Genomic DNA, 16,041 nt, shown 5'->3' with positions numbered 1-16,041 from the left:
TCACCCTCATACACCAGGAGAGCAAGCGGAAGGCATTGTTGTATCTAAGAGGGCACAAAAGAACTAGGTGCCATCATCAAAGCCTTCAGGGGTACCGAGGTTTTCCTCACGTATCTCCATATGATATTTGAAAAAGCCAGGTGGGTCTTCAAGAATGACTAAAAATTATTAAAAGCATAATTGGGTGATACTATCAATTCCTATTGTGATTGCAGGAGTGTTATTTCTACTGGATCAATTAAAGATAGCCTTTGGCATCTGGCATGCAACTTTTGACCTAGCACCATGCTTTCTTTTCAACTCCCTTTAACAAGGACACTCAGACATGTTGCCTCATGATACATGGATATCCGTCTAACTACCCTTTCTTATATCAGAATAATATAAACTCTCCTGCTTTCTGCAACAATGCAGATTTCAAATATGTAATCTAATCATTTTAAAATAGCACGTAGAACATCCTACTGTCCATTCATAATATTATGTAATTGGACCAGATGAGGAGGTTGCAGTTAACCTTAGTAAGAACGTATGAGAGATAAAATATACAAATTCTATGTAAGTCCATAGCCATGACAATTTGAAGAGGTTCCTACAAGTTCAATGATCTGGGAAATTCAAGACTATTCTGAGAGATAATTTTCTGTACCTTGTACTGCCTATCATAAAGAGAGAAGCATATTTTGGTAGGTTGCTCTGACCCACTGATCAAAACTTGTTAGGCTGACACATTTAAGTGGAGCCTGACTTAGAAAGAACTCTCCAGCAGTTCCAGGATATACTCTAAGGGGCCTACTTCTGTGACCCAGAAGTGTCAGTGGCAGGTAAGAAGGCTCTATAGATCCTCTGAAAAGTCCCAGTGTAAGAATTCCAGTACTGACCTGCTTCTGCTGATAATTATTCTCCAATTCAAAAGCAATTTCTAAAACTGAGCATCTGACCCCATGACATGTAATCAAATCACTATGCAACTAACTACTCACTATGAACTGGTGTTACATGATCCATCAAATCACAAAATCTTATATGTACATGGCTTTTTATTGTTACACTAGAGGCCCGGTCGGTGCACAACATTCGTACACTCGGGGGAGGAGGAGAGGTCCATCAGCCCAGCCTGCACCCTTTCACAGTGCGGGACCCCTTGGGGATGTCCGCCTGCAGGCTTAGGCTTGCTCCCCACTTAGGTCCTTAGCGCTGCCATGGAGGCAGGAGAGGCTGTGAGCCCGGGCTTCTGGCTGAGTGGCGCTCCCCCTGTGGGAGTGCACTGACCACCAGGGGACAGCTCCTGCATTGAGTTGTCTGCCCCCTGGTGGTCAGTGCACATCATAGCAACTAGTCGTCCCACTGTTCAGTCGATTTGCATATTAGGGTTTGATTATATAGGATGTAAGCAACATTTATAAAGCTGGTTTGTACAAGTCCAGATGACCTAACTAAACTCACTTGTGATTAGAATGTGTCCATTGAGAAAGATTGCCATTTTTACATATTCCAAATACAACAGCACAAAGTAGCTGAGTTTGATTTTCATTTAGTATCTGCACCAACTTTGAATAGACACCTGAGAGTAAAATTGACTATTTTTATTAAATTTTGAATAACTTATTCATGAGGAAATATCTTTAACTTTCTCACATCCCTCTTTCACCCTTAGAAATTGAATTCCAACATTATTGAGAGTGATACACTTTTTTTGTACAATCTCTCTATATAAAAGGCTAATATGCTAAGTGTCCAACCATCCAACCGGTCACTATGACACGCACTGACCACCATGAGGCAGACACTCAACGTAGGAGCTGCTGTGATGCGCACTGGCACCACAGACCTGGTTCCCACAAAGCAACACTCGGCTTCCCCCAAGTCGGACACAGGCCCCAACACCATTCCGGAGCAACACCCCATCAAATTGCAGCCAATGCTGCTGAGACCCCATGGTGCAAAATGTGGCCCACAGCCCAGCCCAACCCAGAAACGGTGGCTATGGGTGCCAGGTAATGACATCACATAGCAACGCCTGGTTTCCTCTCCTTAGTAACAACTAGCCTCCTTGCAGTTTCTTCAGCCCAGGAGCATGACTTGCTTTATAGTCAGGTGGAAACATTTCACACTTTAACCAAATGTCTGTGAAGCGTTTTCCCATGCCTCATCTCATTTGATCCTCACAGAAGTCCTGGAGTAGGTAGATAGGAGACTCAGTGGAATCTTATTTTCTTTTCATTAGCCAGAAAACAGAGATTTAGGAAGTTTAGAAATTTGACCCAACTGAAAAGAAGTAAGAAATGGTGGACCTTGAAAATGGCTTCAGGTTTTGTCACTGCATAGAATATAGTCAAACACTGATGCAGTTAAATATTTTACCCTTTGTTCTCCCTGTGTCATCTACAAATAATAATCTGCTTCGTGTTGATATTTACTGCTGTGTTGCTGGCAATTACCTAAAAGAGAAGTTGGGGTGCTTCACTGGGCTGGAAAAAGTTTAGCTATATCAGGAAGCATAGAATTAAAGAATTAAGAAGTTTATTCTTTATACATAAAAGGCTAAGTTGACTCATGCATGTGCGATACATATAAAGCTCTTGCTGGTGTCAATCGCACGTGTGTTTTGATCTGTCATTGTAGATCATGAATTTGGTTGATACTTCTATTATAGAGAAAGGGCTAATAGTGACATTAAAATATTTCTTCTAATTAATTTCCTTTCAAAGTGCACAAATATGTGCACTGGGCCACTAGTGTTTTATAATGTATAACTTACTGTTAAATGCTTAACTTTTACCATTCTTTTAAATGCTTAATAGCTTTTAGATTTGCTGATAATAAAACAAAATTAGCATAACATATTTCATTTTGTCATTCTTATTGAACATACAGCTGCTCACATCCATGCATAAACATGTTCGGAGGAGCTGTCCTAATGCTTTGTCTATTTTTATACACATAAACTGACCTATACTGAACCCTCTTTAATGTCCAAAATGAATTCCATGTTCCTAAAAACAAAGTTTCCCTCAAATTTGTTACCAACTATAGTTTTGACAGTTCTCCTTGGGTCTGATGATGCTTGGTATTTTGAACAGATCAATAGTAATTAATCTACTTTCTAAGCTCAAAGTCATTCTGAGTTTCATGCCTGCTGAGGCTTTGAATTGCAGCTAAGAGAGAGATTCATTATTAAGACTTGGACTCTCAGTCATGTGGCATCCACGGGGATGAAGAATTTCTTTTACTAAGCATCCCCCCCCATCTTGCCAGGACTTAGCTTATTCCCAAAGAAATGGCAAAAATGTAGGTCCATGTGAGACCAGGCGGTAAGAGGGCTTAGTGAAATCCTCTGCACACTGATTTCCTCAAGTCCGTATTTCAGTGATAGTATAATAACAGTCTACTGAGGCTGAGTGTTACACATTCAAAGATATTCCATTAGGCCTTCTGAGTGTCAACAAGTGTGCCATATATATTGAGAAGAGAGCAGCATTAAGAGATGTCCAGAAGGTTTAAAAATAAAAAAGCAGGATTGTTCTTAGAGGGTTTGTCTAACTCTTATACCTGATAGCTTGTTCCTCCCTAAAAGGATGTTTCTTATTTACTGTTATCATATATATTTATGAAGCACATTTCTATTGGGAAGTGAATCTTAACCTTGACAGCCTTGTCTCTAAGCCTAAATGCAGACAATTGTTATGAATAAGCTTCCCGTAAAGTATCTTTCTTTCTGAGATCACCAACTTGTCTCTGTGATTTTCTTCAGATATTTCTTCTTATCACAATTAACTGGGGATGTTTCTGAAATATATTCCCTTACCTTTTGCACTCTGAGCATCAAAACTCTTTTTTATTCAGTATAGTGAATTATATCCATTTCTGAATTCCCTTCCACAGTTCAGAATAATGTGTGGAGGCTCAAGATAGCTGGATCCCATTTATACACATAAAGACACCTCTCAAAATAATAATTTATCATTTTAATTTTATTTCACTGTTCTTAATTTCAGAATGAAAAACTATCACTTTGTTTTCAATAGCATAATCAAGGGGAGTATTGTGCACTCAAACTCTAGGTTTCTTACTTCATTCCTTTATCTCATTATGATTCTATTTTACCGTACATTCCTCTGTCTCCTCTGATCTCTCTCTTATTGAGATTTCTGAGATGCTAGCTTTTTTTTCTTATTTGTTATGTATCTTTGAATTATAATCATGGACCTTTCATAACATTAAAGGATGCTTCTTGATTTCAATTTCTAATTATCTGTCTTGGTAAACCATTGCCAATGCTATGGGCAAACCACCTTGTATAAATAATCACAGACTCACAGACACTAGGAGAGTGAATTTTATCTTTTCTATTTTGTGATTTTTCTCTTCCAATGTATTCGTCAACAAACAAGGAAAGGCTGACCTACAAGCACTGTATGGTTAGCAGGTTGACAATAAATTTGCAGTAGGCCATATTTTAATCAGGAGTGTTAAGAATCATGAACTAATGCAAAACTTAAAATCCATTCTTCCTTTTTTTTTTCCTCTGTGGACTCCACTAAACTTTGAACTTGTAATAATCTCATCCATACCACCCCTGGGAAAGTCCTGCAGATGGACAACTTAGGTTTGTAAATCTATGCCTTTTGAATAATGTGTCAATAACTTTGAAAGTGATTTATTTTAACATATCCTTTTATGATACAGGCCCAGTTCATTCTTGGTCATCATACTAATTCCATACTAATTTAGTTTGGAAATTTACCTTTGGTTTCATTTTTAGACATACCGGTTTATTAGTTGGCATTAAACTGTATTACCTGTTATTTTATTTCATTTTCGGTGCACTTTTGTTTCTGTTTGATATTAGGCACTTTTTGAATTAAGTATAGTTATATTTGAAAGGTTGTTAAAGCACACAGAATGTTTGTATCTCCCCCAAATTCATGTGTTGAAATCCTAATCTCCAACATGATGGTATTTTGTGGTGGGGCCTTTGAGATGTGATTAGATTATGCAACCTGGAAGAGAGCTCTCACTTGTCCGTGCTAGCATGTAATCCTATGAAACAGAAAGCGGGCTCTCATCAGACACTGATTCTGCCAGTGCCTTGATCATAGAGTTCTCTGAGAAATAAACATCTGTTGTTTATAAGCCACCCAGTCTATGGTATTTTTTTTTTAAAGCAAGCAAAGGAGACTAGACACATAATAATATAATTTATTGCCAGTAAGTTCCATTATTTTATCACTCAATAACTCTAAGTAATGAATTTGACATGGATGCTATAACAATGATCTTTTTTTAATGAACTTTTAATTCAAAGAATCATTGTGTATCATGGAAAAGATGCTAGTTTCTTTGTCATATTAATCAAGCATACAGCCGAAACCGGTTTGGCTCAGTGGATAGAGCGTCGGCCTGCGGACTCAAGGGTCCCAGATTCGATTCTGGTCAAGGGCATGTACCTTGGTTGCGGGCACATCCCTAGTAGGGAGTGTGCAAGAGGCAGCTGATCGATGTTTCTCTCTCATCGATGTTTCTAACTCTCTATCCCTCTCTCTTCCTCTCTGTAAAAAATCAATAAAATATATTTTAAAAAAAATCAAGCATACAACCCTGGGAATAAGACAATGAAATGGGTATTTGCATTGAACACAGAACACAGTAAGTCCAAACTCCAGTTATTCCATGTAATTACTTAAACTGGGCAAGCAAATCAATTAAACAGAGAACCTTTCATTTATCTCATAAGCAATAATATCTGATTGACAGAGTTGCCATGATAATTAATAAAATTGTACCCCAAAATACCAATTCTTTCTATAAAAGTAGATTATATTGCAGCTAATCAAATCTCCCACTGAGAAGAACTAGAAAAAAAAAATAGATTTTAGAAGATCTTGTTGGAGGCATTGGGGAATAACCAAAGTTGATAGGGCTTGGGGAACCAGGATCTAGAGGTCAGGGAAGCTCATTGTAGAGTGACTGACTCAGCATTTTCTTTCAAGTCATTCCTCAGTTCCTATGTGGCCATAGCAAAAAGGCTGAGTGGTTGAGCAGAAAGCATATACTGAAAAAACAGACATCTTGGGCAGAGAAGCTACAAAAATAACCCCCTTAGAAGAATAAAGCAATCTGGCAAGTAGAAGAGTAAAGACTAATCCTATCTAATAAAGAGGGAATATGCTAATTGACTGCCCCGCCCTCAAAGATGGCGGCGCCCACAGCCAATAAGGAGGGGATATGCTAATTGACTGTGATGCCCTCAAAGATGGCGGCGCCCACAGCCACAAGATGGCGGGGTGCCCAGTCCCCTCAGCCCCGCTGGGGTGGCAGGCTCACAGGAAGGCTGGGCCCGCCCCCAGGTGGTCTCTGCCGCTCCGCAGGCCTGCCTCAGGTGTCCCCTAGTCCCCTCAGCCCCTCAGCCACCCAGGGCCATCCGAGTCTCAGGTAAGCAGGGCCTGCCGAGGCTTGTGCTGCTGGCAGTGGCAGCAGCATAGGTGTGATGGGGTGTCGCCTTCCCCTGGTTGTCAGGTATCCTCCCACCCCTGAGGGTTCTTGGACTATGAGAGGGGGCAGGCCAGGCTGAGGTACCCTCCCCTCCAGTGCATGAATTTTCATGCACCAGGCCTCTAGTATAGAAAATATTATCTTTTCTTTTATGTGGCTATGTGCTTTGAGGAGTGATGTTCATATATTGAAATTTACAAACACTGTGAGAGACTTGCTATACAATCTTCACTCTTCAATCATTACCTATAAACTCTTTCCTCTATCTGCATGCAATGAAAACCAATAAGGCAAAAAAATTTTGTCATTTGAGTTCTCTAGTTCAAATGGTAACAGAGAAACTAAAGATTAACCAGTGTAGTTGAGAGAAGAGACGAGAGACTAAGATTGAACTATCACAAATGAATAGTATGTATATATTTCTGAATATCAGAGAATGAATTAACAGCTTAAAAAACACATTATAAAACTAGTAGCATAATGAGATAGAGATATTATTTATTGATGCATAAATATTTTCACAAAAGTATTAAGTTTTAAAAAGATTTTATAACAACATATATAGTATTTTCACACTTTTATTTAAAAGCTATTATGAACAGAAAAATAAATAAATTGAAAATCATGCATCAAGGAATCTAATCATGGTTACCACAGTGTGAAAGAATTCAAGGTGATTTTACAGCATTTTTCATATTTATTTTCTCTTTTTATTAGGCATGACTTATGTTAATATATTAAATTAAAGAATATCTTAATGTGAATATATATCAGTTATATTAATGCTCTTTCTTGGTTTAGAAAATAAAGTAAGTATAATATATGTGTTTTTTTCCCTTCCTTTTTTGAAGGCATTTCTTTATTTCTTTATTTATCTATTTATTTATTGTTTAATCGTCACCCAAGGATGTGTTTTCATTGATTTTTAGAGAGAGAGGAATGGAGAGAGAGAGAGAGAGAGAGAGAGAGAGAGAGAGATCAATGTGAGAGAGAAATATCACACACCTCAACTGGGGATTGAGCCCACAATTTAGGTATGAGCCCTGACTGAAAATTGAAGCTACAATCTTTCTGCTGTATGGAACAATGATACAACCAACTGAGCCACCCGGCTAGGGAGTATAATCCTTGTTTTATAATTTATATTTTGCCTCTTTGATATGGATTGATTGGCTTTCCCATAGGTTCTTCATTACTGAGTCAATCAGAAATTAATTAACCACTTACAGAGTACATGTGAAGGTGCTGCTAGAATATATGATCACTGAAGATTGAGTTTTTAGTAATACCAAAGGCTGCCTAGTAATATATCCTATATCAACATATTATAACCTTAGATAATCTTGTGAAGTGAGTGTGATTCATAATATATGCTGATAACTTATAAATTCAGGATACCTGGCAAAGCACATGTAATGTTTTATTTAAGACCTACAGTGATTATTTAATATATACTCGATCTCCATTTTATAGGCTCAAATGTTTATAAATGTCACTGGTAGCTTTTGAGGAATTAGCTGTCAAGTTCAGATTTAAAATACAAATTTCACATACTGAAGATACTTGGCTTTTTAGTTATACTTTGCTCAATTCCTGGAGAGGACTTTAAGAAGTTAAATGATATCTTCCAGGCACTCAGCAGATGAGAGCTAGAATTCTAATCTAGATCTTTGAATTCTTTCCAATAAAACTGTTGATGTGTTAAGATTTGTAGGGGGTGTGTGTGTGAATGTGTGTGTGTGTGTGTGTGTGTGTGTGTGTGTGTGTGTGTGTGTGTGTGTATACAGGCCATAAAACTCCATATCCTCTATAATAAAACCTTAATATACAAATCGACCTAATGGGGAAATGACCAGTCGCTATGACACACACTGACCACTAGGGGGCAGACACTCAACACAGGAGCTGCCCCCTGGTGGTCAGTGCACTCCCACAGGGGGAGCGCTGCTCAGCCAGAAGCCTCTCCTGCCTTCAGAGCGGGCCTATGCCTGGAGTTGGACATCCCCCAAGGGGTCCCAGACGAGAGGGCACAGGCTAGGGTGAGGGACTCTCTCCCACCCCCCATTGCACAAATGTCATGCACCGGGCCTCTAGTATCCCATAATATTCCCCAGGGACATTTCCATTAAAATTAATTATAGTATGTTAATATGTATTAGAGATTCTTAAATAAAACATTTATCAAACACATATGGTAGTTATAGTTTCTTGGTAAGACAGACATTACTTCAGCTTATTAATATTTCCAGTTCTTCTTTCCTTCTGAGGTTTTTGGAGAATTTACCTTTTCCACCCTTTTGAAATTATGTAGGTTGTATGATATGAGAACACATCATCTTGAGCTGAAAGCATTTCAAAACTGAGGTGTTTTCCTTCGTTACTCTATATTTTCCTTCGTTACTCTATATTTTGAGGTTACTCTATATTTTCTTGCTCTGGCAAACCTTGCAAGCCGTCACTGAGATGCATAATAAGATGGTGGAACCTCTGTTTGCAGGAAATGATAGTAGCTTCACTCAGCCAACCTGCAAGAAACATGAAGCACGAGCAATAAATAAACCTTTTTGTTCAAAGCCAAAACAATTTTGAAATACTTATTACAGTAGCATAGCCTAGCCTCTACTAATTAGCTTTGACAAAATGCATCTATAATTTGATTGAATACTTCAGAAACATGCTTATTCTTTCACTCAACCCATTAAGTGACTAATATATGTCAGCAATATACCAGGATCTGTATATATCATGGTGGGTAAAATGCACCTATGACAACTGTCCTCATGAAATTTGTGGTTAAGTGCTCACCTGATCATTTTACTTTAGGATTATGAAAATGCATGAATTGTAACTTCCCTAAAATGTATGAAATGATCCAAGATATTTTCCCTTTTAAACAAAATAGAAGCAATTTTAATGTTTGAGTTATCCTGTGTTTATGACAGTATTAACTGTGGTTTATAGTAAGAGATGGGTGAAATGTATAATTAGTAGATTATCAATTGATCAGTGGGGAACAGTTTTTATATGTATAGAATTAAAAGACCAAAGTACCATTATGCTAAAGAGACAATACAGACAGAAAAAACAGTTACACTTGTTCAGATTGTATATTGCTACCCTTAAGTTGCCTACTACACTCCACATGGTGTGCACCCTTTATAATTTACTCTTTATACAGTATGTCATTTTTGCTAACTATGTTAACTTGCATTCTCCCTCTGCTGTTGATTTTCGTGGTTATATCCTTAGTATTTAGAAACTTTAGCTCAGACAGATACCAAGCAGGCTATCTTGTGATTCTTGACTCTCTTAAGTTTCATGGTGAAAAGTGTTGACATTTTATTCTCTTTTTACTATCTCAGGACAGTATATTGCTTCAGTAAGCTATAACCTTTCACTATATGCTTGCATACCCTTTCAGATGAACATAGTGAGTCAACAGAGGAGGAAATGGCTGATTTTTTAAAATCCTATCATCCCATCTGAAAAAATCAAACAATAGAAAGGGTTTAATAGTGTAGTTTGTCCTAAGAATTTTTTGATCAACCACAGAAATAAATTTTTGAGATGAGATGAGAAAGATTCCGCCAAGGTTTTTGTAATTTCCTTAAAGTAAAAAGTGGAGCTATGGAAGTTAATCTATATTTTTACACTAATAACTATTAAAATAGTGCCAAACTTTTTGTGTACATTCGTGTTTCCTTGAAATATAATGAGTCAATGTGAAATACCTCAAAATTGTGCCTCCCCCATTACAATAGCTAATAAACAAAACTGGAAAAAATAAAAATGCCCATCAATATTGAAATAAATCACTTGCAGTATGTTCTTACAAATAAATTCTCTCAGTAATGAAAATTAATGAGCTACTACTACTTATAACAAAATAAATAATTCTCAAAAATTAGTGTTTAGTAAAATTAAAATGTCAGACATATAATAAAATGTAACATATTATTCAATTTATATAAAGTTCAAAAAGTAGCAAGCCCAAATTTTACATGATGGCATATTTACATTGTTATTATTAATTAATATAATACAATTTTTTTATGTTTTAGCTATTTAGATTTTATCACATTTACCATTTCATTGATCTTCATTCTTTCCTCTATCTCCGGCCCTCCATCTGGGGCTCTTTTCTCTCAGCCTAAAAACACCCATGATGTTTCTTCATTTACTATGGGTCTGCTAGTGATAAATTCTTCCTGTTCAGTTTTTGTTTGTGTAAATATTTTAATTAAAATTAAATATGAGCTAGAAAATTTTAGATAGAGTACAAGTTTACTTTAATATATAAAATATATAATTCCATTATCTTTTATCTTACATATTTTTGTTGCATAATAATCAGCTGTCAGATTTCAAATCTCTTGTAGCTTTTTTGTTTGTTTTACCATATGATTAGATGTGGCTCTTTTTTTCTTCTTTTTCTAAAAAATATACATATTTTTAGATTTTATATGGCTTCTTGAATCTATAAATTGATTTCTTTCATAACATTTTTAAAAAATCTGCCCTTGTCCCTTCAAACATTGCTCTGCCTTCCCATTTTTCTCTGCCTTCTCCTCCTGGGACTCCAATAACCATATGGTAGAACTTCTTACTGATCACCCTATAAATCTGATGTCTATCTTTAGGTATTTTCTGTCATTTTGTCTTAGTGCTTCATTTCAAATAGTTTCTTCCTATCTATCTTCCAATTATGTCTTCTTCAGTTGTGCCTATTATGCTGCTAAATAAGTCAATTGATTTCTTAATTTGAATTAATAATACTTATTTTTTTGGAAATTTTAGAAATATTTCCCACACTATGATAAACTTTCTTTTTTATTAAATTTATTAGGGTGACACTGGTTAACAAAATATACAGGTTTCAGGTACACAATTCTACAACACATCATCTGTACACTGCATTGTGTTCACCACCCCAAGTCAAGTCTATATCCATCACCATTTAAGCCCCTATACATTTCTCCACCTATCCCCAATCCCCTTCCTTGGCAATCACCAAATTGTTATCCATGTCCATGAGTTATATATATATATATATTCTATACTCCATCCCTGCCAACTTCCAGCCCACCCCACCCCTATAGATGTCAGTTTGCTTTCTATGAGCCTGTCTCTATTTTGCTTGTTAGTTCATTAGATGCCACATATGAGTAAAATCATATGGTGCTTCTCTTTCTCTGACTGGCTTATTTCACTTAGCATAATACTCTCCATCCATGCTGTAGCAAAGTGTAAGATTTCTTTCTTTTTTATGGCTGAGTAGTATTCCATTGTGTAAATGTACCACAGTCTTTTTATTGACTCATCTATTGATGAACTCTTGGGCTTCCACCATATCTTAGCTATTGAAAATAACACTGTAATGAACAGAGGGATGTACATTTTCTTTCAAATTAGTGTTTCAGGTTTCTTTGGATAAATTTCCAGAAATGAAATCACTGGGTCATAAAGCAATTGCATTTTTAATTTTTTAGGTTACTCTATATTGCTTTTCATAGTGGCTGCACCAATTTGCATTCCCAACAACAGTGCATGAGGGTTCCCTTTTCTCCACATCCTCACCAAGACTGGTTTGTTGATTCATTGATGATAGTCATTCTGACAGGTGTGAAGTGATATTGTTTTCACTTGAATTTCTCTAATGATTAGTGACATTGAGCATCTTTTCATGTGTGTATGGGCCATCTGTGTGTCCTCTTGGAAAAGTAGCTATTCAGGGTCTTTGCTCATTTTTTCTTTATCCTCACCCAAGGAAATGTCCATAGATTCTAGAGAGAGGAAAGAGTGTGGAGAGAGAGAGAGAAAGAGAGAGGGATGTGAGAGGGAAACATCGATTTGTTGCCTCCTGTATGTGCCCTGAACAGGGATCAACCCAAAATCAAGGTATGTGCCCTGACAGGGAATTGAACCCACAAACTTTGAATTGGGACAATGTTCCAACCAATTGAGCCACTTGACCAGGGCTCTTTGCTCATTTTTAATTGGATTATTTGTATATTTGATGCTGAGTTTTATATATTTTTTAGATGTTAACTACTTTTCAGATGTATTGGTGAATATGTTCTTCTCTTCAGTGGGTTGTCTTTTCATTTTGTTGATCATTTCCTTTGTGGTGCAAAATCTTTTTAGTTTAATGTAGTCCTGTTTATTGTTTATTTTGTTTCCCTGTCCTGAGGAGATACATCAGAAAAAAAATTACTATAAGAAATGTTTGATATTTTATGTTTTCTTCTAGAAGTTTTATGGTTTCAATTCTAAAATTTAAATCTTTAATTCATTTTGAGTTTATTTGTGTGTATGTTATAAGAAGGTGGTCTAGTTCCTTTCTTTCTTCCTTTTCTTCCCTTCCTTCTTCCCTTCCTTTCTCTCTCTCTCTCTCTCTCTCTCTCTCTCTCTCTCTCTCTCTCTCCTCTCTCTCTCTCTCTCTCTCTCCCTGCTTTCTTTCTTTCTTCTTTCACATATCCAACCAATTTTTCCAACACCATTCATTGAATAGACTATCTTTACCCCATTGTATGTTTTTCTTCCTTTGTCAAATATTAATTGACTATAAAAGTGTGGGTTTATTTCTGGGCTTTCCATTCTGTTCCACTGATCTCTATGTATATTTTTATGACAGCATTGTGCTGTTTTGATTATGATGACCTTGTAGTATAGTTTGATATCTGGTGGTGTGATTTCTTCGACTTTGTTCTTCTTTCTCAAGATTGCTGTTGTTATTTGAGGTCTTTTATGGTTCCATATAAATTTTTGGATTATTTGTTCTAGTTCAGGAAATATGCCATGAAACCTCAACTGCTGCCTGTGGAGAGCAGGACCAGCCTTTTTCGATTTTCTATCCTTCCTACCAGTCTCCATGTGGCTTCTTCTATAAATCCTTGTTTATAAGACTTCTCTTCATATAGTCTGCAGTTGATTATTCAGGATGATTTTTCTATAATTTAGTTGTAATTTCAGTTTGGTACTGAGAGGAGGTGAGTGTTGCTTCTACATACTCTGCCACCATCTTGGATAGTTCTAAACTTTTAATTTTTCTTCTTGAATTTAACTAGTGTAGATATTTTAAAGCTTGTGTCTGAAAGAACCACCCACATTGGGAATTATTACATGTCTGTTTCTATTATTTCTAGTCTCTCTTGGTAGGCATTTATGCAAAATTTCCTGCTAATCATGATGCTGTGGTATAGGCAATTATGAAAATTTACATTTGTAGACCACATACTAGTGTTGGGTAGTTTTCCATATTACATGTAACATTTTTTTTTTTTTTTACCAATCTCTACTACTATAATTAAATATTTAGCCAGCCAGTGTGGCTCAGTGATTGAGTGTCGACCTATGAACCAGGAGGTCATGGTTTGATTCCCAGTCAAGGCACATGCCCAGGTTGTGGGCTTGATCCCCAGTAGGGGGCATACAGGAAGCAGCCAATCAATGATTCTCTCTCATCATTGATGTTTCTATTTCTCTCTCCCTTCCCCTTCCTCTCTAAAATCAATAATAAATATATTTAAATACTTATCCATTTTATAGATAACAAACTGTGGTACAGGGAATTTAAAGTGCTTGATACCAATCTGGTAAATAGTGAAGCTCATATTCAAGTTTCATCAATCTGATATCAACAAATATTCTCAACCTCTCTGCTATCATATATTTATTAAAACAGAAAAAAAAATCCAAAAATTTCTGTCATTTGGTTATTTTGCCTACTGAGTAAGTTCTAGAAATAAAAATTATAGCTAAATTAAAATTAAATTAGAAAGTATCTTTTTTTGCTGAACAAGCACTTGTCATTATCTTCTTTTACCACTATAATGCTATGACTAGATATGTTGATACCTCCATTTAATAAATGAAGAAACAGTCAGAGAAAGACTAGGACATTTGTTTCAATATCCATAGTTATATACAGCTAGAATAAAATGTCAAAATCAAATTAGTATGACTCTAAAACTTATGTTCTTAATTTTGGTTCTATGCCTTCTCTCATATACATTTTATTTTATTTTTTAGAAGTTATCTACTTTAAAAAGTTCAGATAATTTTATTTTACATTTTAAATATACTTTTATTGATTTCAGAGAGGGAGTGGGAGAGATAGAAATATCACTGATAAGAATCATTGATTGGCTGCCTTCTGCATGCCCCTACTGGGGATTGAGCTCGAAACCCTGGCAATGTGCCCTGACTGGGATTGAACCATGACCTCCTGGTTCATAGGTTGACACTTAACCACTGAGCCACTGTGGCCTGACAAAAGTTCAGATAATTTTAAAGTTGTTTTCCTGACCTCCTGTCTTCTCAGAAATGAAGAGCTTAAATAATTTTTAAAAACAAAAAAAAATTTAAAAAATTCTCCCATACTTCCCAAACTGAATAAATATATTGGCTTTAATATAAAATTACATGATAGAAGGGACCATTTTTAAGGTCATTAAATTTTTCTGTGGGAAAACAAAGTATCAATACCTCCCTGCTTAAAAAAAGTGAGATAGGTAATTGGTTCTTTCTAGAGAAGTCTCCTATTGTTCAACTATAATTACTTCTTCTAAGATATCCAACTGGAATGTAGGATGGTTCTGTCCTACAGCATTCTAAAATACAACCACTCTTAAAGTACACAAAGAAAATACATGTCATAACCAATTTGGAGGGAAAGCAAAAACTTGATTGTAAAATTTCTCAAATTATCTTTTTTTGTTCTCCCAAATTGGATTCAATATGAATGTGGAGACTTCAGAATCTTTCGGCTACTGTTTAGATCAATGATCCTTTTTAGGATGAGGTTGGAGGGCTAGCATTCCATTGGAAGGGTGTGAGGCACCTGTTGCTACAGCAGTGAATTAATAAATAAGGAACCATTCTTGCTACCTGACAAATTCTTTGATATTTGAATATCTGGTTAATACAAACCAAGGCTATGCCTTGATTTTCCATTTGTGGAAAAGTCATACTTGAAGTAAAAAATTTCTGTTCTGCAAACCATCATATATCATCAGAGACTGTAGAATTTATATCATGGTGTCTTCTCAAAAGGAAGAGAAAAACAATTCTTCAGAGGAGTTTTTTCTTTATCTTAAACTAGGGGCCCAGTGCATGAATTTGTGCACCTTGAAAGGAACTGTGGGCCATGAGGCTGCAGTGGGCACAAGGGCAGGTCTCGGCCCATCATCCATTCCCCTGCCTAGTCCCTCCAACCTTGGCCCTCAGTCCCCTGTCTGCCAGCAGCCCTACTCCTGCCTCTGCAGCTCCCATGCACTGTCATCAGTGGCCCCATTTGCACCCACTGATGGCGCAGAGCGATTGGGGCTGGCGCCAGCAGCAGATGTGAGTGGGGACAGCACCATCAGTGGGTGTGAGCAGCAGCTGCTGCCCTGATCACCCCTCAGGAGCAGGGGGAGGTGGAGAAGCCCTGAGGGACGATCAGGGCCAGCAGCCACCACTCACACCTGCTGATGGCACCTAGCAATCAAGGCCGGTGCCAGGCACCTGCAGCAGATACAGCGGCAGCTCTGGTGCCAGCAGCAG

This window comes from Eptesicus fuscus, chromosome 8 (genome assembly GCF_027574615.1).
Source record: "Eptesicus fuscus isolate TK198812 chromosome 8, DD_ASM_mEF_20220401, whole genome shotgun sequence".
Classification (NCBI taxonomy): Eukaryota; Metazoa; Chordata; class Mammalia; order Chiroptera; family Vespertilionidae; genus Eptesicus; species Eptesicus fuscus.
The sequence above is the reverse complement of the archived record's forward strand: the minus strand, read 5'-3'. Positions refer to the sequence as shown.